We start from the raw sequence: 24,381 nt of genomic DNA, 5'->3' as shown, positions 1-24,381 counted from the left end.
AGTCATAATTGAATATATCAATATTTTCTTAAATCAAAAGCAAAATACAGTGAAACATGTACTATGCATAGTGAGTAATTAATCATGTAGAGACATGTAGGGTTATTTTCTACTCATTTGAATAGTGAGTTTCTTTGCATCACCTGTTATCAAGTAGATGTAATGCTATAAAAATATTGCAAAACTCAGGAAGCCAGAGAAATCACACATAAGCAAGTGTCTTGGTGATCTTCCAGCTTGGCTATCTTTTATGACATTTTCACAGTTAAGAGTGACCTTCGGGCTTCAGATTCAAGGTTTCATGTCAGTAAAAGAAGCAAGGGGAAACAGTTTCTTAATGTTGTTCTTGCTTTAATGGAAAAATTAGTATGGATTTATTTTTACAGAAAAATCTGAATAACACTTAGTATAATTTAATTAAAATGTGTCTCTTAAAAATCAGTGACAAACATCAAGAGTCAGCTTATACAATTGGATTCTTTAGTTTTACTCTGAGAAAAAATTATTCACATTGATGTAAAATACTAAGGTCACAAAATACATGAGAAAAACAAATTATTTCTCCCTAACTACAATGATCAAGGACAATATTAAATTTCACTTTAACATATAGTAATGATACTATCCATATTATCATCATCATCAGATTTCTTGAGACCCAGGAAAGAGCCCAGTTATCAGCACCATTGTATGTTGGGTTCCTTTGCTTTAATGAGAATTTATAGAGCAATATCTAATGTCAGGGATATTGCAAGAACAGGATGTGTTAATTAAGATTAAGAAGCTGTATACTGTAAGTCTAAAGAGTATATAGTCTGTTGCCTTGAGGTAAAAGAGGCAGAGAATTTAGAAGAGGCATCCAAACAGGACAGAATTCTTCAAAACAGTATGAAGACTTTTAGAGTAAGCAAGAATTCTTACTGGAAATTAATGTTTCTACTCATTATTAAAGTTAGCCTAATAAACAATTGATGGAGGAGTTACTTTCATTTAATAAAGAAACTGCCTTGGCCCATTTGATAGGCCAACCCTTAGGTTGGTGGAGTAAACAGAACAGAATGCTGGGAGAAAGAAGCTGAGTCAGGTCAGTCGCCATGATTCTCCTACTCCAGACAGATGCAGGTTAAGATCTTCCTTGGTAAGCCACCTCGTGGGCTACACAGATTATTAGAAATGGGTTAGATCAATATGTAAGAGCTAGCCAATAAGAGGTTGTAACTAATGGGCCAAGCAGTGTTTAAAAAAATACAGTTTCCATGTAATTATTTCAGATAAAGCTAGCTGGGTGGCGGGGACGCAGCCCCACCACTCCTACTACATCAAACAATGAAATTCATTAAGCCATTACCACACACATTCTCTGTCTCTGTCTCTGTCTCTGTCTCTGTCTCTCTCTCTCTCTCTCTCTCTCTCTGTGTGTGTGTGTGTGTGTGTGTGTGTGTGTGTGTGTGTGTGTGCAAGTATGCATGTACTTGTCTAGTGGCCAGACAACAATCTTTGGGAATTGGTTCTTGCCTTCCATCTTCTTGAGTAAGGGTCTCTCCTGTTTCTGGGCATACTCCAGGTTTGCTGTACTGCTAGGTTCTAGGCAATTCTGTGAGCACTTACATCCCTAGATTAAAGCAACTCAATTGTGATGTATGATCTTAATGTGGTTTTGAATCTGGTTTCTGCTCACTTCTGTCACTATGATAAAATACCCTGACAAAAAGCAATTTTGGTTACAGTTTGTTATACCAGGCAGTCTCCTTATAGGGGATTGGAGTGCCAGGCATACAATGGTGTTCCAGAACTTCTGGCTTCTTAAATGGGTTCTAGGAATTAAGCTTGAGTTATCTGACCTTGTCAGCCAGCTCTCTGAGCCCTCCCTTTGTTCTTAGTCATTTCCTGCTCACATTTCCATCTCCCTGGCCTGATCTTTCTCGTCCCCTTCTTCCTTCCCAATAGCCCCTGCTTCTGTCCTCCTGTCACAAGTATCTGTTACTATCTCTCTTTTGTTCTTCATACCTTAAGATTTCTTCCTCTCTTATGGGTCCTTTTCTAGTTTTTGGTACCTTTGTCAAGAATTAGGTAACTGTAACTAAGCAGGTTCATTTTGGGGTCTCCTGTGATATTTTATTTTTGCTTGTGTGCCTGTGTTTTATGCCACTATCTTGCTATGCTGCCTTTGCCACTATGGCTTTGTAGTAATCTGAGGCTAAGCACTTAAACACTAATAAATTGTTGTTCTGTTTAAGAGAAAATCAACTATTTGGATCTTATAGTCTATCATATCAGGAAAACACATTGGCAGCAGCATAAAACAGTAGAAAACAGAAAGGGAGTGAATGAATCCATGTTTCCTTTTTTGAGCTCAGTTTAATTTCCCCGACTCTATTCAGTTCAGTAACCCTGGTTAGGGAATGTACCACTCACAATATACCAAGTCTTACCACATCAATTAATTTGATTAGGACAGCCCTACATAGACATGCCCACAGACCAGCCCAAAGTTGACAATCTTACTGAGACTTTCTTCCCAGGTGGCTCATGTTTATGTCAAGTTGATGATTAAAGATTATCTTCACAGTTTGCACTTCAGAGAGAACTTTCCACAATTGCTCATCAGGGAACTTGTTCTATTGATTTTCCTATAATCTCCTTATTCAATGTGAGTGTTGTACTTGGCATATTCTTTCTCTTTCCATTTTGTTTCTATTTATTTCAATTTTGGAATTTTGGATAATTTTGAGAGTTATGGATGTTAATGCCATTCTAAATATTTGGTAGAATTCAACTGTGGCACTTTCAAGTCCTAAAGTTTCACTGTGGAGAGATTTTAATTAGTGTTTCAAACTCTTGGTAGCTGTGGGTTAAATCTTTATTGGTAGAGAATGTGTTTGAGAACTTATTTCTTTATTTCAGTTTTCCAGTTTATTAGTAAGATAAACCTTCAAATTATTCTCCAAATGAAGTCCATTCCCATCTTTCTCTTTTCATAACTAGTTTTGTCAGTTTTGCTCTTTTCTTCTATTTCTTTTGGTTTGTCTAGAAGTCTGTCAATTTCATTTTTGTTTGCAAAGGCTATTTTAATATTTCTTGTTCTCTCAGTCTACAGTTTATTAATTTCTGCTCTAATCTATTACACTTTGACATTTACTTCAATTAAATTTGTCTTCTTATTCAAGGACCTTGAGATGTATTATAGGTTGTTTATTTGATACTGCCGTGATATTTAATGTAAAGACTTGGAGCTATAAGTGTTTCTTTGATATGACTTAGTTGCATTCTAGAAGTTCTAATGAGTCAACCTTTCAATTTTTTAATTCTTTGAATGTTGTGGATTTCTTCAGTGACTCACTGTTTATTTATATTGTGCTGTTTAGTCTCCAAGTATGCATGTAGCTTCTATGGTTTATCTTCCTGTTGATTATTTCTAAGTTCATTCCAACATGATCTATTGAGATAAAAGTAATTATATTATTTTTTTAATTTCTTGAAGATTGCTTTGTAGCATCTGTCACCACTTTTAGAGAAACTGTAGTATAATGTATAAGCTGTAATTATTACATATGTAATTATGTAATTGTTGATTGAAATGTACTATGGTTATCTATTAAATAGAAATGATCTATAGTAAAACTTAATGCTCAAGTTTCCTTATTGAGTTTAAGTCTGTGTGACATATGATGAAAGTGGGGTGCTGAAATCTGCAACTATTATGGTACAAAACATATCTGACTTTCGTGCCTTTTAGTTTTGTTATGAAATTTGGTGTCCCAACAATCCTCCCATAAATATCTGTATTTGTTAAGTCTTCTTGAATGACTGTCTTTTCTCAATATGTAATGTTCCTTGGCACTTCTGACTATATTTTAAGCTTAGTTTATCAACTATTAGGATAACTATACCATCTGTTTTCAGCTTCCTTGGGCTTGGTGGCTTGATTTCTGAACTTTGACTTTCAGCTCTGAGCTCTCTATCTAGCACAATATAACTCTTGGAAGTGACAGATGTGTATCATATTCATCCAGCTTCTTAGTGTCTTTTTTTATTTTTCTTTTATTGAAAATAGATGTTTTCATACAATATATTGACTGTGGTTTCCATTCCCTCATCTACTCTGAGGTTTTCCTCCTCTCTCCTCCCATCTCAATCCATACCCTTTTATCTCTCCTTAGAAAAGAAACGGCCTTCTGTATAATAATAGTAAAACAAGATAAGTTAAAATGAATCCATACAAATCAGATTATAACAAAACAAACAAATATAAGAAAGAACCAAAGAAAAAGCAGAATTAACACATATAGACATAGAGACACACTTTTGCACACACATGAATCACATAAAAACACAAAACCTGAAGCCACAATATATACAGAAATAACCTGTAAAATTATAAATAAATAAATATAAATAAATAAATTTTAGAGGTACAAGTCAATAAAAATAACTTTTAAAAATACCCTGATTCAATATTATAAGACAGAGAACTCCAAAGATGCCATTAAGTTCCTTTAGTGTTGCCTTTCTAGTGCTCGACATGCAGTCTACCCTAGTGGCTCGATCCCAAGTGAGACTCATTTGGAGAAAAATCATTTTTTTGTTTGCAGTGGTTTTCAATTGGAGATAGCTTCTGGGTAAGAAATGAGGGTTTGTGTCTACTTCTCTTCTTAGTGCTGGGACCCTGTCTGGAGCAGACACTTGCAGACCTGTGAATCTTAGCAGTCTCTGTGAGTTCATATGTGCATTGGCCTTGTTGTGTTAAGAAGATCCATTTCTTTCATATCCTCCTTCTCCTCTAGCTCTGAAAACTGTTCTTCCTTCTGCAGGATTCCTTGAGCCCGAGGGAAAGAATTTGGTACAGACATCCCCTTTAGAATTACTTAAATCTTTGTTGTTACCATTTGCATTTAATATTATTGAGAGTATTTTGTTCTTTCCTTCATTGATTGTTCTTATGGTTTATTGAATTATAATTATTGCTACTTCATTCATCCCTTCCCCTAATAGTATTAGGGGTTGCTGGTTTCCTATGTTGGGTATAAAGGGATTAAGAACAATTCCTTAACTTATAAGAATAGGTACTCAATAAACTCTTGTCTAGTGACTTCTACCTGTTTCCTCCTCCCACCACCTCTTGTTCTGCATCAAGATTATTATAAATAAATTATAATAAGGTGATATTAGACCAAACCAGATGAAATTCAGCTTTCACGTAAAGTGATTGAAAAGCAATATCTTTGTATATCTCTTGCAAGAACTAATTTCTTGCAAGAGCTAATCTGCATACCACAAAGAACTAAGGAGATAACCATTATATTGAACTGGCACCATGTGTGGTTAATTTTCTTAGGCAAATCTAACAAGGTTTCTCAGAATTTTTATCAACATTAATTATTTGTCCCAACACTCTTGGGGCTGGAGCAGGAGGGTTACTACAAGTTTGAGGCTAGCCTGGAGCTATGTATCAAGTCCCTGTCATTAAAAGACCAAGATGTGGCTATTAATTTAACTTGGTGTCAGCTTTATCAGCATTTCTAACCTTACTTCAAGTTTACTAGCCTTAGACCCTGGCTTTCATTACACAGATCTCCAGTGTGCTTGTTCTGCTTCCCAAGATCCATCCTTCCTGATAGGAAAGTCCTCCCAAATGTTATTGCCTTAATGCTATCATTGTGATGCTGTTGTGTGGGCATGTTGTATGTATTATTCTCTTTCTTCTTCCCAGAACACTCATCCTTTTCTACCAACATGACATTGCATTTCAGTTTCCCATCAATTTCATATACAGCTTCAGTTTCTACAGAGCGTTGGATTGTGACGTAGAGCAATGAACTTCAGTGACTAGGATGCCTAGCTAAAAATTATATGATAAAAGTTATGCCAGAGGACGGTAACTGTTAGAATTAGTGTGCTACTTACCTTTAGTTGCTGTGATAAAATACTATGATCGAAGGCAACTCAGTGAAGAACAATTTTATTTAGGGTTGCAGTTCTAAAGGGAGAGTGCATAATTGTGGGACTGGCTTGAGAGAATGCAGCCAGAACAGGGAGCTGGCTAATCACATTTTTTTTTGACATACTAGGAAAGCAGAGAGAGAACTGGAAGTGAGGTGAAATGGTAAATACTCAAAGCCCACTCTCAGTGACATAGTTCCTCCAACAAAGCTGCACCTGCTAAAGACTCCATAATCTCCTCAAACAGCACCAGGCCTTTTCTTTTGGGCCACCAAACAACTTCCAAATCACGACACAGAGACTAATTATTAGTTATGATTGCTTGCTTAGCTTAGGTTTGTTTCTGGATAACTTTTTAAAATTAACCTGTTTTTCTCTATCTACCTTTTGCCCTGTAGCTTTTCACTTTTGAATCTGTATATCTTACTTTCACTGCTTTTCCTGTTTGCTGGCTGGCAGCTGGCGGACTCCTGGTGTCTCCCTCTTTGTCCTTGTTTCTCTTGAGCCTAACTTGTTCCTTCTGTTTATTCTCTTTGCCTGTTAGCCTCACCCATACTGCCTCTGCCTAACTATTAACTATTCAGTTCTTTACGAGACCAATCAGTTGCCGTAGACAGGCAAGACGAAACAGACGCAGCCCATCTTTATATAATTAAACAATGCAGCATAAACAAATGTAACACATCTTTACACAGCTACAGTAAGATTCTATAGCATAAACAAATGTAACACGTCTACACAGCTACAGTAAGATTCTATAGCATAAACAAATGTAACATGTCTACACAGCTACAGTAAGATTCTATAGCATAAACAAATGTAACATGTCTACACAGCTACAGTAAGATTCTATAGCATAAACAAATGTAACACGTCTACACAGCTACAGTAAGATTCTATAGCATAAACAAATGTAACATGTCTACACAGCTACAGTAAGATTCTATAGCATAAACAAATGTAACATGTCTACACAACTACAGTAAGATTCTATAGCATAAACAAATGTAACACCCCTACACAGCTACAGTAAGATTCTATAGCATAAACAAATGTAACACATCTCTACACAGCTACAGTAAGATTCTATAGCATAAACAAATGTAACACACCTCTACACAGCTACAGTAAGATTCTATAGCATAAACAAATGTAACACACCTCTACACAGCTACAGTAAGATTCTATAGCATAAACAAATGTAACACGTCTACACAGCTACAGTAAGATTTTATAGCATAAACAAATGTAACACACCTCTACACAGCTACAGTAAGATTCTATAGCATAAACAAATGTAACACACCTCTACACAGCTACAGTAAGATTCTATAGCATAAACAAATGTAACACACCCCTACACAGCTACAGTAAGATTCTATAGCATAAACAAATGTAACACCTCTACACAGCTACAGTAAGATTCTATAGCATAAACAAATGTAACATACCCCTACACAGCTACAGTAAGATTCTATAGCATAAGCAAATGTAACACACCTCTACACAGCTACAGTAAGATTCTATAGCATAAACAAATGTAACACCTCTACACAGCTACAGTAAGATTCTATAGCATAAACAAATGTAACACCCCTACACAGCTACAGTAAGATTCTATAGCATAAGCAAATGTAACACACCTCTACACAGCTACAGTAAGATTCTATAGCATAAACAAATGTAACACCTCTACACAGCTACAGTAAGATTCTATAGCATAAACAAATGTAACACCCCTACACAGCTACAGTAAGATTCTATAGCATAAGCAAATGTAACACACCTCTACACAGCTACAGTAAGATTCTATAGCATAAACAAATGTAACACACCTCTACACAGCTACAGTAAGATTCTATAGCATAAACAAATTGTAACACTCTTTGACCAGTTAAAATAATATCCCATGACACCTGGCAACCAAGTGTTCAAGTAGGATGTTCTCACTAAAACCACCACAGAAGACAAAATGAATTGTCATTCAAATAAAAGGGTAGAGGTCATAACAATAACATTAAAACAACAAACCTAAACAGAGACTATACTAGGCATTTAATTCAACCATAACCTGGACATATCTTGTGAGATGCTCTGTTTGTGAAATGGGTTGTGAGGAGTAGTTCATTTTTTTATGTTATCTGTATCTTCCCACTCTATATTTCATGCTGTAGGGTTTTTTTTTTGTAAGAGCTGCAGTAGATTCCATACACTGACTATAATTTCTGGAATATATTTTAATTTCGCTTGTTTCCCCCACATTTTCCTAAATTTCTTTACAAAAGAAGCAATCCCTGTTCTTGAGATAACCATTCTTGAAGGTTTATCAGTGATAGTACTAGAAATTGCCCAAATTTTCCGCCAGTACACAGTGAACAAAGGACAAATCCAGTCCTATCTAAGATACTCACATTGACAACCAAGCATCCCCTTTACTTCCTCACCAATGGAGTTTTATTTGGGATTGATGAGACTGTTACATTGACTCAAAGAGTAAGTCAATACAAAAATATATAGGAAAAAATAAGAAATTGGGCAATTACTGAGTCTTGTTCCCAAAATTTTTTTGTTTTCTTCTTGGGTCAGGCTTTAATGGAACTTTCAAAATAGCCATCTTATTTCATGGCAGAAAAGGAACTGTACATAGTTTTAAAGTAGTGTTTAATTGTTCTTGATTCCAAACCAAGTGTGAGGATCCCCTTTCCCCTGCTGGGACAGTATTTGCTCCCAGGGTCTCCAGGCCACAGACATCTATGTCTTCCTCTTGCTTTTGTTTTGGGCTTATATTGGAGTATTTTATTAAAACAAAGTACAGTTGCTTTTTAATAATTGTGCCATTCTTCCTTCATCTATATGATTACATTCTAGCTCATCAGCCATAGCTCTGTTATTTAAGAAAAGAGAAGAGGGTAAAAGGAGAACAAGGCAATTACAAGGTGAGTCTCTATTTTCAAAGCCTCGCTTGAGGCTTCATTCAGGTAATTTCAATTAACTTTTATGGAAGTTACCCAGCTAACACTCCAGCAAATGCTACTGTAACAGATCCATTGAATTTGGCAATACAACTGTGAAGGAAGTTAAGCTATGTATTTTTTTTCAAATGCACTAAAAATGTTACTCCCAAGACCCTGTGACATGTTCTCTATGGTCTAATGCAAATGAAGACCACTGCGCTCCAAGGATCTGGGGAGACAGGGTCATAATGGGAACCCTAGCAGACCTTTCTCTACTGCAGCTCGGCATGGGGTCATTAGGATATTTTATGGAGGTGCCAGCGGCAGCCTCAAAGAACATGGCAAAGAGAAGGCAACATAAGCAACTGTAAAAAGAAAATAAAACAAGAACCCGGTAAGAGATGAAGACATAATTAAAAACATAAAGGCAACGGAAATGCCTATGGTACATTTTCCGTTTTCTGTAACCTTGGGTAATAGCATGGGCATCTTGTGCTTTATCAGTTTAAGAAAAATATTTCTTATACTCCTAAGTTCACAGTTCTCTGGTTCTTTGTAAGAGAGGGTGAAAAGACTACTGACCTCTCAAAAACCACGTCGACAATCTCTTGTTGGAGTTACCGTTCTGCACTCTTTATTAGCATCTCTCAGGAAATCTATCCAGGCTGACAGGAATGAATAACAAACCGGAACAAAGCCTGTGGCTCTGTTTTGAAGGTTGCTAACCTCTCACCTTTCAGTGTTACAGATGAGAACACAGCCCAATTTCTATGTCTAAAAGCAGCTAGTTAGCAACACACAACAGAGCAAAAGAGATCTCTTCACCACAGTTAAACTCTCTGGTTATCCTAAGTAAAATAACGATGAAGAGTAATCCTCCAATCAAAATATCTTATACGTCATAAATGGTAACCAACGCTAGCACATTAAGGGTTAGCCCCTTGGTTATTCAAACTCCAGTGTGTTTAGTTTTCTTTTACAGTAATTTGTTTAGGAAAGTATCAAAACATATATTTTTGTTTAGATTTTTGCTGAAATTGGGCAAATTTCTCCACAATTTCCCATCAAAAGATGTTGTGTTCCAGGTTTCCCAAGGTTAAACGTGCTGGCGCTGTAAGCTACCAGGAAAGCAGCCCCCCTCTTACCATTTGCTTTGAATGTATGAGTGCAGATACTCTTTACATAATCTTTTTTCTAGAACAGAAAATTAAATGTGACCACAAAGTCTGTATTTTTCCAATATTTAGAGGATGTTTGATGAAAAGTTTGGCAACTTAATTCCCATAAAATGATTAAGTAGGAATAATATTGGCAAGAGTCAGCTATTGCGTCATATTTGGGAAGGTGTACAGAGAAGGATCCTAAGTAGAAAAGTCTCAATGTCTCTCTGCCCTCTTCCCCCTCCTCCCCTCCTTTCTCCAGTAATATTTCTTATTTCTTTTCTTTTTCTTTTTTCTTTTTTTTTTTTTTTGGTTCCTGTCCTGGAACTAGCTCTTGTAGACTAGGCTGGCCTCGAACTCACAGAGATCCGCCTCCCTCTGCCTCCCGAGTTCTGTGATTAAAGGCGTGCGCCACCAACGCCCGGCCAGTAATATTTCTATAGGATTCTTACTCTTACAAAATTGAAACTAGGGCCTTAAAATTAAGTCTGAAGCACATTGCAGGCTACTATTATAGATGTTGCAATTAATCTGAAATGGACTGTTTTGTTCTCCTCAGAAATAGTCTTTTTCTAGACGAATTAATTATACTGGTGTCTTTTCTCCATTACCAATACTGAGAAATCACTATGGTGTTGTCAATGGGCAAGGCAGTTGAGGCTCAGATCTATCCCTTTGGTGGACTACTGGCAGAACTTGTAGGATGGGAGAGGGAGGGACAAAGCTGCTGTGTTACTGGATGGCTAGATGGGCATTGCAGAGGTGATTTTGTACATGCATAGACTGTTATTGGTCTTCTTCCCAAGTTGCATGACTCTGTAGCTGGAATTCTGTTTTGTGTAGGAACTTCGGGCTTCTACTGTCAAGGTTGGCTGCCAGGCTGAGTTAGCTCTACATGTGCCATTTTCTGGAAAGCCATTTCAAATGGTTCTTGAGCAAATTCTGGAGAATTTTGTCCTGGAAATTTAAGCACTTTTTCATTTAATAAATTTATTGGGTTTGCATTTATGTCTTCCATTTTGAGGCACAGAGAGTGTAGAAGCACTGGGCAAAATGAAGTTGAACAAAATTCTTCTCTCCAAAGCAATCTCATTTATGGCAAACCAAATAAAGTAGCTGTGTAAGATGAAGAGTTGAGTCAGCATTAATATTTTAGTAAACCACTTGGCTACACATATGTCCAGGGTGGCTGGATTATACAAGTCTTAACACAAAGAGAAGAGTAAGGCCTGAGTACATGCTGAGAGCCCTTTATCCTTGAACTCAGTCTCTAGAAAGATAAGAAATATAAGATTTCATAGATACAAAACAAGCATTATATCACCCAAGAAGACAGCTGGCAGAGACCAGTACACAAATTCCTATCATAGCAGAGTTAAAGCTCAAAGAGGGTAGCTTTGGAGAACAGGTGTAATAAAAAGTTCAAATGCCAAAGCCTTTTATTAAATCTGTACAAATCTCTATACAAATAGCAAGCACATTAGCCAGGCAGGGTGGTACATGCGTTTAATCCCATTACGGGGAGGTAGAGACAGGTGGATCTCTATGAGTTTGAGGACAGCCTGGTCTATAAAGAGAGTTCCGGGGCATCCAGGGTTATTACACAGAGAAACTCTGAAACCCTGTCTCAAAAAAGAAAAAAAGAAAGAAAGAAGAAAAAGGAAGGAAGGAAAAAAAGAAATAAGAAAAGTCCAATTTTCAAGAAACACTTAGTTTTAATGTCTATGATTATAATAAAATAGGTTCCATAAACGAAGAATCCAGTTGACAATACCATGTCTGAAATCTATTGTGTGTATATGTGTGTTTCAGGCAAGAAGCACCTGCTTGGAATGGTGAGATCTCTCCACGCCCCCTCCCTCTTTGCCTGTCTTCCTCTCTGCTTCCTATCCTCCATAAGATGAATTTCCTTGCCACAGTTTTCAGCCCTGCTTTAGGCCCAAAGAAACAAGTCCAAATAAACATGGACTAAAAGCCCTGGAACCATGAGTAAAAGAAAATCTTTCTTTCACGCTGTTATCTCCTGGATCTTGTGCAGCAAAATTGCCATGTGGCATGAATTTTCTTTTTATTCATTTTTAAATGTCCTTTTGGAGCCTTCCTTCTGAACCCAAGTAAAAATCATGTATAGCACCATGCATCCTTAATGATAGTACTGGGAAGAGGTGGGTTGGAGACAAGTGAATTCCAGGAGGTGACTGGGCATCCTTCTGGATCAAAAGGGAAGCCTGTGGCTCAGTGAGAGACCTGGTCTCAAAATTTTATGTGTGTGTGTGTGTGTGTGTGTGTGTTTGTGTGTAGTGTTAAAATTGTATGTATGTATGTATGTATACATGTATTTCTCTTGCCACCACCATGGAGAAGATATAGAACAAGACATTTCAATGTCAACTTCTATCATCAATATGCACCTCTATGGGTAAGCACACCCACATAATCACAGACACATATATGTTCCCACAAATTCCCTTCAGACTCTTTCATTGACCCACTACTAATTTAAATGTGTGCTTCAGTTTGTATGTATTTATATATTTTCTAAAATCTTATGTATCTTTTTTTTTACCAAAGTGATCACAAAAGATACCGTATGAAATTTCATTTATGAAAGTTCTTGAGGTTGATTTTGTGGTCTATATATGCTTTTTCTCAAGAAGGTTATGTGTCACATAGCGCTTATGTGAAGTGAACTGTAAATGTCTGCTAAGACCATATACTTCAGCTTTGATGCTTCTGTGCTAATGTTGTTTGTGAAGTGTTTTTTTTTTTTTGTCTTGGAGATTATCCCTCTCCTTTCAAATGTGTCCAGGTTATAGCCCATGAGACACATGCATTCCAAGAGAGCTAGGAATATGGCCCAATATAAACTGTGATTTATGTGATTTTCTTTGCAACATGACCGTGCGTTTTTAAAGCATGAACTTTATAGATGACAACATCATGTCATAATGTCAAAAGGTTGGATAAGCCCAGGAGATTGTACAGTTTTCTATCATAAAAGCCAATGTTCTTGTTAGGTGCACACAGCATTAAAGTACAGAGAATTGACTCCTATAATGTCTTCTCTGACCTCAAGTGTATTCCTGATATGAGAAAACAAATAAATAATCAAATATAATAGTTTTAAAGATACAGTGTTTAAATGTATTAAACAGAAACAAAATTGAGATTCAACATTATATTGTCTATAACAATCTCACTTTACTACAAAAGAGAGTGCGAGGATGGAAACCCATTGCTTACACATTTTACAAACCTATTGCTTCAACATTTTTCATGATCTTGGTCTCTTTTCAATTTTTGTCTTAAACTGATGGTATGGAACAAGGGTAAAGCTGAGAGGATTCACCTTAGGCCGCCTTCACTTGGGATTTGCCTCCATCTTCTCAACTTCTCACTTTACTGTGAATGTCTTTTTCGGTAAAGTGAGATTTTTATAGGCAACGTAATGTTGATTATTATTGTTGCTTCGATTTAATACTCTGTATCTTTTTAAAGATGTTTTATTTATTGTTTATCTTGTGTGTGCGTGCATGTGTGTGCGTGCGTGCACATGCACTGCAGTACTCTTATATCACAAATGCACTTGGTAGTCGTAGAACACATTGTAGGAGACAATTCTCTCCTTAAACTATGGGGGTCCTGGGGATCAATCGAGGATCATGAAACTTGATAACAAGGGCATTTACCTGATGAACCATCTCACCAACCCCCACTTTTTAATTAGTGAATATCTGTTTACATCCAAGGTTATTACTGACATTAAAGAATTATTCCTGTCACTTTGATGAATTGTCTTTGGTTATTTGGAACACTCATTTTCTTTTAATTCTATTGATGTTCAGCTCTTTGGCCTGATTCCTGTGTTTCTGATAACATTTCAGTAAGTTTTCTATGCCTTTGACTTTATTTTTCTCATCTTCAGATATTTAAACAATGCACACACTTGTCTGATTGCTGAAGTCCTGTAGGTCTTGAATACCCTTTATTTTCTTCTTCTTTGTCTTTTTCATTCCTTTGTACCATCCCCTTCTTTGCCCCTTACATTCCTCCACCCTCTTTCTCTCTTGACAGAAATCTTTCCAAAGACATGATCTCCAGTGCATATCCTCTCCTGTATCATGGAGGTCGCTGTTGAGACTTTGAACTGCATTGTTGTTTGACTATCAGCTCTTCAGTTACACAGTTTCTGTTAGGATCTTTTGAAAATCTCTATTTCACTGACGGATTTCTCACTTAGACCTTGATTTTGTATAACCATTTGTTTGTAATCTCTATATTACACTGAAGTTCTCATAACGATTATTTCAAATTTCTTTTTTGTCACTTTCTTTTTTATTGATTTTTATTGAGCTCTACATTTTTCTCTGCTCCCTTCCCTACCTTTCCCCTCCCTCCTTCAACCATCCCCCAAGGTCACCATGCTCCCAATTTACTCAGGAGATCTTGTCTTTTTCTATTTCCCATGTAGATTAGATCTATGTAAGTCTCTCTTAGTGTGCTCATTGTTGTCTAAGTTCTTTGGGATTGTGGTTTGTAGGCGGGTTTTCTTTGCTTTATGTTTAAAAACCACCTATGAGTGAGTACATGTGAGTCTTTCTGAGTCTGGGTTATCTCACACAAAATAATGTTTTCTAGCTCAATGCATTTTCCTGCAAAATTCAAGATGTTGTTATTTTTTCTGCTGTGCAGTACTCCATTGTGTAAATGTATCACATGTTCCTTATCCATTCTTTGGTCGAGGAGCGTTTAGGTTGTTTCCAGGATCTGGCTGTGACAAATAAAGCTGCTGTGAACATAGTTGAGTATATGCCCTTATGGCACGATTAAGCATCCTTCAGATATATACCCAAAAGTGGTATTACTGGGTCTTGAGAAAGGTTATTTGCCAATTTTCTGAGAAATTGCCACACTGACATCCAAAGTGGCCGTACCAGTTTGCATTCCCATCAGCAATGCAGAAGTGTTCCCTTTTCTCCACTGCCTCTCCAGCATAAGTTGTCATCAGTGTTTTTGATTTTGGTCATTCTTACAGGTGTAAGATGGAATCTCAGAGTTGTTTTGATTTGCATTTCTCTGATGACTAAGGATGTTGAACATTTTCTTAAGTGTCTTTCAGCCATTTTAGATTCCTCTGTTGAGAGTTCTCTGTTTAGGTCTGTACTCCATTTTTTATTGGATTATGTGTTCTTTCAATGACCAATTTCTTGAGTTCTTTGTATATTTTGGAGATCAGACCTCTGTCTGATGTGGAGTTAGTAAAGATTTTTTCCCATTCTGTAGGTTGTCATTTTGCCTTGTTGATAGTGTCCTTTGCTTTACAGAATCTCCTCAGTTTCAGGAGATTCCACTTATTAATTGTTTCCCTCAGTGTCTGTGATGCTGGGGTTATATTTAGGAAGTGTTCTTCTGTGCCAATGTGTTCAAGTGTATTTCTCACTTTATCTTCTATAAGGTTCAGTGTGGCTGGCTTTATGTTGAGGTCTTTGATCCATTTGGACTTGAGTTTTGTGCATGGTGATAGATATGAGTCTATTTTCATTCTTCTACATGTTGATGTCCAGTTATGCCAGCACCATATGATTTCTTTTTTCCATTTGATATTTTTTGCTTCAGGTGTTCAAAGGTGTGTGGATTGATATCTGGATCTGTTATTTGGTTCCATTGGTCCTCCTGTTTGTACTTATGCCAATACCAGGCTGTTATAGCACTGTAGCTCTGTAGTAGAGTTTGAAGTCAGGGATTGTGATGCCTCCAGAAGTTCTTTTATTGTACAGGATTGTTTTGGCTACCCTGCTTTTTTTTCTTTGCTTTTACATATGAAGTTGAGTACTGTTCTTTTGAGGTCTATGAAGAATTTTGCTGGGATTTTGATGGGCATTGCATTGAATCTGTAGATTAGTTTTTGTAAGATTGCCATTTTTACTTTATTAATTCTACCTATCCAAGAGCATGGGAAATCTTTCCACTTTCTGGGCTCTTCTTCAATTTCTTTCTTCAAAGATTTAAAGTTCTTGTCATACAAGTTTTCTTCTTGTTTGGTTAGAGTTACTCCTAGATATTTTATGCTATTTTTGGCTATTGTGAAGGATGTTGTTTCTCTGATTTCTTCCCTGGCTCTTTTATCATCTGTGTACAGGAGGGTTACTGAATTTTTAGTTAATCTTGTATCCTGCTACATTACTGAAAATGTTTATGAGTTGTAGAAGTTCCTTGGTAGAATTTTTGGGATTGCTTATGTAAACAATCATATCATCAACAAACAGTGAAAGTTTGACTTCTTCTTTTCAAATTTGTATCCCCTTGATTTCCTTTTAGTGTCTTATTGCTCTAGCTAGGACCTCAAGAACTATGCTGAATAGATATGGGGAGAGTGGACAACTTTGTCTTGTTCCTGATTTCAGTGGAATCACTGGGAGTTTCTCTCCATTTAGTTTGATGTTGACTGTTGGCTTGCTATATATTGCTGTTATGTTTACGTATGTTCCTTGTATCCCTGCTCTCTCCAAGGCCTTTATCATGAATGGATGTTCTATTTAGTCAAAAGCTTTTTCAGCATCTAATGAGATAATCATGTGGTTTTTATTTTTCAGCTTGTTTATATGATGAATTACATTGACAGATTTTCGTATGTTGAACTATAATATGAAATGACCTTCTTTGTCTCTTTTGACTGATTTTACTTTGAAGTCTATTCTGTTAGATATTAGGATAGCTACACCCATTTGTTCCTTAGGTCCATTTGATTGGTATATTTTTTCTCAACCCTTTACTCTGAGACAATGTCTATCTTTGAGTTTGAGATGTGTTTCTTGTATGTAGAAGAAGGATGGATTCTGTTTTTGTATCCAATCTGTTAGCATATGCCTTTTTATAGGTGAGTTGAGTCCATTTACATCAAGGGATATTAATGACCAGTAATTGCTATCTCCTGTTAATTTAGTTTTCATTGTTGGTGATGTTAATTTGTGTGGTTTTTTTTTCTTTCTTTGGGATTTGTTGCTGTAAGACCACCAATTGTCTGTGTTTTTGTTGATGCAGCCAACTTCCTTGGGTTGGAGTTTTCCTTCTAGTATTTTGTGTAGGGCTGTGTTTGTGGCTAGGTATTGGTGAAATCTAGATTTCTCATGAAATATCTTGTTAAGTCTATGATGATTGACAGTTTTCCTGGTATAGTAGTCTGGGCTGGCATCCATGGTCTCTTAATATCTGCTTAACCCTTGACCACAGCCTTCTTGCTTTCATTGTCTCCAATGAGAAGTCAGGTTTAATTCTGATAGGCCTACCTTTATATGTTACTTTGCCTTTTTCCTTTGCATCTCTTAATATTCTTTCTTTATTCTGTATGTTTAGTGTTTTGATTATTATGTGGTGAGAGGGCTTTTATTTGTATTCAGTCTATTTGATGTTCTGTTAACTTCTTGTATCTTCATAGGCATATGTTTCTTTAGGTTGGGAAAGTTTTCTGTTATGATTTTGTTAAATATATCTTCTGTGATTTTGAGTTGAGCTTCTCCTTCTTAGATTTGGCCTTTTCATGGTGTCCCATATTTCATGGATATTTTGGGTTAAGCTTTTGTTAGATGTAATGTTTTCTTTAACTGATGAGTCTATTTCCTCTATTATATCCTCAGCGCTTGAGATTCTTTCTTCCATCTCTTGTATTCTGCTGTTCATGCTTGCATTAGTGGTTCCTGATCATTTTCTACGATTTCTGTTTCTATAATTCCCTCAGCTTGTGTTTTCTTTATTGTTTCTATTTCTATTTTCAAGTCCTGAGTAGTTTCTTTTGTATGTTTGATTTTATTTTCTTGGTTTTCTTTAAGTGATTTGCTGATGTCTTCCAATTATTTGTTTGTTTTTTTCCTCCATTTTCTTTAATGGAATTTCTCATTTCTTCTTTAAGAGTTTCAAACATTCTCTTGAAGTTATTTTTTAGGTATTCTATTCTGCTTCATCCATGTTTGGTTGTTCAGGTCTTGCTGCTGTAGGGTCTTTAGGTTTTACTGGTGTCGTGTTGCTCTTTGCAGTGTTGCATGTGTTCTTACCTTGTCTACTCATCTTTTCCTCTGATAGGTGTGGTTGAGGCTGTCTGAGATTGTGTTGAATAATATTCTAAGTGCCAGTGAATCCAGAGCTCAGATGGTTTTTCCTTGTGGGACAGTCAGCGTTACAGATCTAGTTACCTCATTGATTACTCCTGTTCCTCGAGATAGCTCAGTGCTCCTGCACTTTGCTCTGCTTCCTTGGAGTTTGCTGTCGCAGGCCTACTTTGGCCTGAGTTGTCAGCTTTGTTCTGTTTCTGTAAATCCTGATCTGGATCTCCTCCTGCAGAAATCCCTGGCTTGGAGTTGGACCCGGAAAGGTTTCTGGCTCTAGTCTACTGCTTTGAAGGTCTCATGCTTGGATGTGCCTGGACCCACAGAGGACCTGCTTACTCCCTCAGAGGTCCCAGACTCACGCCTGACCCCCCTGCGATCTCTGGTTCCTGCCTATTCCCTCAGAGGTCCCAGGTTCATTATTTCAAATTTCTTAGCCGTTGTTTCATCCTTTTAGTTTTCTTAGAAATCTGTTGCTGTAGAGTTGTGAATACTGAAAGTGTTTTATCATTTCAATTTTTTTTATTTCTTATGCTTCTGTGATATGATTTGCATATATAATGGATCAGATAGCACTATTACTTTTATCATGTGGTTTCCTTAGTAAGCAACTCTTTTTTGAAGATGTTGACTTGACAAACAATGTTGTTGTTGACTTTAACTCCTGCTGGTCACTGTGATGTAGACCTGTTAAGTTTCTTTTCTTGTGATAATTAATTGGGTCACCGTTTATAACATGGTACAGTTGGAGAGGCATACTGTTCCTATGACTCAGACAACAGTGAAGATAGTCCAGATGTTCAGGCAGTTGTTAAGCAAGTAGAAGTGGGTCTGAGGAGTTCATTTCATGACTTCTCCTACAGCAAGAATGATGGCTCCACCAGGCTGCTCATAGCTGCTCATAGCTCTTCATCTTCACACACACCTTTATGGTGATTCCAATCTTCCTAGACACAGACTCTCCTTGATGATATTTTCAGTAATTGATTTTTGAAGGCTTTGGCTATTTCATTCTCATCATCTCACTTGGGATTTTATGCCCAGAAAGCCATACTACCGATGAAGAGATTGACAAGAGCTACTTAGTACCTAGAGAAGCTCTGTTGTGAGAATAAATCATGACTGTTTCTTAACCACTGTCTGCTCCAACCTTGCCAATGAGCACAATACATGTCTTCATGTTTATGCCTGGACAAACCTTGAAAATAGGGCTGAGAAGTAAAAACTGAAGATAGTGAAAAGCTGAAAGTTTGGGAAAGACACTATTTTTTTTTGTGTGTGAGTCCAGAACTCTTTGAACAAAACAGTTATTTTTGTTCAAACAATTTATATTTATATTATAATTATGTGTGTGTATGTTAATCTGGGTGTGCATGAGTGGGAGTGTCCTGGAGATGCCAGATTCTGTGATTGTGAGCCACTCTAAATAGGTGTTGGGAACCAAACAGGTCATCTGGAAGAGCAGTATGCTCTCTTAATCATTGAAAAATCTCTTGAGCACCTGTGTAATAAAATTTGAAAGATATACTATCCCTAACACAACACAACACAACACAATAAAACAAACAAAAACAATGAAGAAGCTAACAAATGCCTGTGGCCACTTAAACACGAGTCACTTCTTGTTGCTTCTTGATATAGTAAGCAGTACGGTTGGGTTCTTGTAAAGATTACCTCTTAAGAATGCATCTAACACATTCAGTATTTAAGTCTAGGATCAGCCCATTGGATCACTTAAATGGCCCATTAACATTTCACAGCTCTTATACTTCCCTAGGAAATCAGTAGTGTAAATAACCCACCCTGTGTCAACTAACACAGAAATGATTATAGCTAGGCTGCTGGAAGTTTCATAGGGTGTACATTCTTGAGACTCCATCAAATTTTTCTATTATTTAAACTGCAAGATGTATAAGCTGTTTATAGAGGAATGAGCCGTAGCCCCTGTAGGTCAACAGGCACCTGAGTTATGCATAGGAAATGAACAGCAACAGCATACATACTGACGTTTGGCATTGCAAATGTAAGGCAATGACTGTAACCATAAAAGCATCTTGAAAACTCTGCCTTCCCAATGGTCTATATCCTACAAGGGCCTGCCTCTATGGTCAGGGCCATGCCCTTTATGCCTGAAAGTTTAATTTGTTATCACCATTTACTATGTACTACTTTGTTTCCTTTTTGCTAAAGCATCTTTAAAGCCCATTTAAATCATCTCACACTTTCAACATCTGAGGAATAAAGAAAACGATACCTGTGTGCTTCATTTGCAGTTCACATAAATAAGGATGTCATTACATAGAGAGGGGTGCAGATCTAGGGGAACTTTATCTTGGAAATCGTAGACATCGCTATTACATGACTGGTGCTTGAAAGTTGTGTACTGTAATGAGCTACTGTTGCTAGGTACGCTCTTAATATAGGTTTTTAATGCCATTTCTGATGGAGAAGTTAAGTGGAGAGCATGGTTACATGATGATGAAAGAGAATCAGAGCCTTGGAATGCAAAGACCTTTGTTACTTCAGACTTTAGTCTGCAGAAGCAGAAAGGCAGAAGACCACTTCTATAAAATGTTGTAATTCTGAATAGCAAAAGATGATCTAGAAATAGCTTTTGGAAGTAGATGCTGAAATCCACTGTGTGTCTAAGAAATATCATCAATGATAAATATGGAATATAAGAAAGGCTAGGTAAGTTGACTGTAGCTTATACTTGCAAATGGAAAATATGTTTTATTATATTGCTATTCATAATCTCAAAGATAATATGGAAATACATGATAATCCTAATAATAACAGTTTTAATAATATTATATAGGATTTCTGGACAACTATTTAGTGCGTGGTTGTTGCTGAATGCTTTATGTTTAATTTCCTTATTTAATTCTATCAATATCCTAAGAGGTAGGCACTTTGTTATTTTCATTTCTCAAATAGAAAAACTCAGGTTTAAAGAGGTCAAATAAATTATTCAGGGCTATGCAAGAAATAAAGAAATATCATATCTATATACCTCAGAAGTTCAGCATTACACTCTTTGTCAAAATTATCTCAAATAAACATCTTGGCATCATTTGCCTCTTTGTATATCAAGCTAGCATTTCTATTTTAGGATCCAGACAACTGAGTCAGAGACAAAGAGGGAGGGACAAGTACTTTCCTTCTCTCAACAAAAGTATTTATTGAAAAAAATGATGAAATTTTCATAAATCTGTCAACCTTGCTTCAGACTTTTCTTTCTAAAGCTCATAAATATAAAACTGAAGCTTCGTGTATGATTAAACAAAAAAGTAGTTGAAAATCCACTTCTGGAGCCTCAATAATAGTTCTGTGAATTCACATTAGTTTTGTGGACCTAATTTTCCTGGGATATCCACTTCTTAGTTCTGTCTTCTGGGAGGTTTAGTCTTCTGAATGATAAACTATTTCATTGTTAGGATCCCGCTGTGGAGCCAGATGACAACCTATAATCTCACTGGTCTTTCAGTTTGAAGATACTAGGAACTTTTTAAAGAGCTGGTTCAATAGCTCAAAGTCAAAGGGAAGCAAACTTCCTGGCAATCTTTCTTCCCTAGCTTCACCCTGTTTGAGTCTGGGGCTGTGAGCAGCAAGATGGTGAGGAAGGATCTGATGGTGTCTTACTGTCTTCTGGAGATTTCGCCAACAAGAAAATTATTTTCCCTTTTGATAAACAGTCTTGAGCTAGAAATGGCAAGTGACCTCTTTGTTTAGGCAAGAATCTGGTACAGGTCTCAAGAATCTAAATAAGTATTTGAGTCACAAAAAAGCTTCAGGTCTTTGTTAAGGCCCATTATAGAAGGGGTTGGGGAAAGCAATGCTGCTCTTTTCACCAATCTGGCAAGCAAAAGAAAGAAAGGAGAAACAGAGACCCCCATCCTTTGCAAAGGTACACACAGAATGACCCAGAAAACCTCCCCATTAGCTTCCAGCTCTTAATGATTCCAGCCACTCCCAGTATTGGCCTGCGGTCCGTTCCTTCATCATATGAGCATTTCGGGGATGCTCAAGATGCAAATCACAGTAGAAGGGAAAGTGAGACTCAGTATTTTTGAACTTTCTACCATTCTGCAGTGGGGGATCACCCTATAAAACACAGATGCAGAAGGAGTCTATCAGGGATTATAAAGGTGACAGAGTCTCACCAAGAGCTAAGAGAACCAGAAGAGTGAAAGGTATGTGTGGAAGACATGGATAACAACCATTAAATCATGTAAGCTCACATTGACAGTCAGCAGAAAACTGTGCATATAATTGCTTATGTGTGAAATCATGAAATAGTTAAACCATGAAAAGAAGATACAGAAGGAAAATATCTAAGGATGAGAAAAAAGAAAACAAACTATAAACCCTTTAACTATATAAACAAACAGAAGTATTTCTTCAGAACAGGTTAAAGAACCATAGGGATCAGACAGTACTACTGTTCCCTTCAGGCCTAGGCAATCTGTAGAATAGCTACCAATAAAAATTGTAATATGTCTAGTAGAGAAGATGTTCCAATTAGTAAAGACAGGCATACCTCTCAAAGCCTCAGCTCTTACCTGGATTTGCATAAAAATAGAGCATTGGAAATACAACTGGAGAAGTAGTAGTAATTGAAACCAACCAGTAAGCTCTTTCAGGCAATGAACTATACAAATTAGCACTTTTCTCCCCCAAAGGTGGAAATAGAAGTGGATTTAAGAGGAAAGGTTTGGAAAAAAAGTTGTGTTTCAGTAATACCGCTAACTAACTAACCCTGTGGTTATCCTAGACACCGCCAGGGCTATCACTGTATTGTCTTGGCTCTCTCACACTGCTATAATAAGATGCCACAAACTGAGTGGCCTAGACAGCAGATGCCTGTTTTCTCATGGTTCTTAGGTGTTGGGTGTTTATGAAGGAGTCAGCATGGTTGGTATCCAGTTACCGACTTAGAGATGTTTGAATTCTTGCTGTCCTCTCCCGGTTGTCTCTCAGTGTTTTTGAGGGGATGTTACCAACTATATAAAACCATGCACAGCCCGAGACAGTGTGTTGATGAAAATGAAAATCCTCATCTTGGAAGACTGCAGAAGTATCTCTGGTTAACTCAGGCAAAGTAAATAATTGTCTTTATGATATTCTTCTGGCAATGTATTCATATGTATAATGTAGTGGCCTGAAACCACAATTGCTGTGTAATGTCAACTCAGCAGAATTCTCTGGACTCTGTCTCTTGAAATATGGTGAGTCTTTTGCTAAATGACTCACTTACAGGACTGGTCATTTGATGTTGCCTGTCATCTGGAGCTCAGAGAAGGCTGAGGACAAAGGGGCTAGTGTTATGCCCAAGTCCGCAAAGTCCCCACTAAAGTCAACAAGGAAACCAAGTCTCATATGTAAAAGCAAAAAACCTTCATTTTAACCAAGTTTGCAAACTCGGTCTCTCCACTCTCTGGTTATTCCAATACGTTGGACATGTGGAGAGACCGAGTTTGAAAACGTGATCAAAATGAAGGTTCTTTGCTTTTACATACACAACTCAGTTTCTTTGTTGGCTTCAGTGGGGACTTTGCAGATTTGGGCATAACAGCTAGTTGCTGTCTGCTTGGATAAAAAACCTTGTGTGCTTTTATGGATTTTTTCTCTTATTCTATAGATATGTATTATATTTGGGTTTATAGAGGAAGACTCTGGAAAGTATATAGAAGATCCGGGTCCTTCTATCCCTTAGCCTGGGAAGGAATACAGCATAACCCTTGATATGTTCTGTTGAGTGAGGCAATCAAAAGATTCCCCTGGGCCCAAGGGGATGGGACAGAATCAGACTTGATGTCCTTAGCAAATGAAGCTTCATGGCAGACTAGATGTGTTGTCCACTATTTGAAGAGTGGACTCTCCCATGCATCCGGCCCCCACTTTTGTTCTCCTGTGAATTCTCACAGCCTCTTTGGTGCTCTGTGTACCATTCTTTCCCCACAGCCTCTGGCTCTGGGCTGCCTCTGCCTCTGTTTGCATCCTCATCACTATTTATGCAAATCCTCTGTCTTTGCTTTTACAGCAACACTTTAGTCAACAGTGATCCTTGGGCAGTTCATTTTTTCAAAGTCTTGCAGGATTTCTTTCATTAATTATTAATAATCTGAGATTTGTTGATTTATTTTTGGTGGCCTTGAAAATCTGCTTATCTTTCCCCATATTAGGCAGCTTCTGCTGTATTGCGTGTGCCTTCGGGGTTCTTCATTT

This window comes from Microtus pennsylvanicus, chromosome 6 (assembly GCF_037038515.1).
Source record: "Microtus pennsylvanicus isolate mMicPen1 chromosome 6, mMicPen1.hap1, whole genome shotgun sequence".
NCBI classification, from domain to species: Eukaryota; Metazoa; Chordata; class Mammalia; order Rodentia; family Cricetidae; genus Microtus; species Microtus pennsylvanicus.
Note: the sequence above shows the minus strand (reverse complement) of the source record.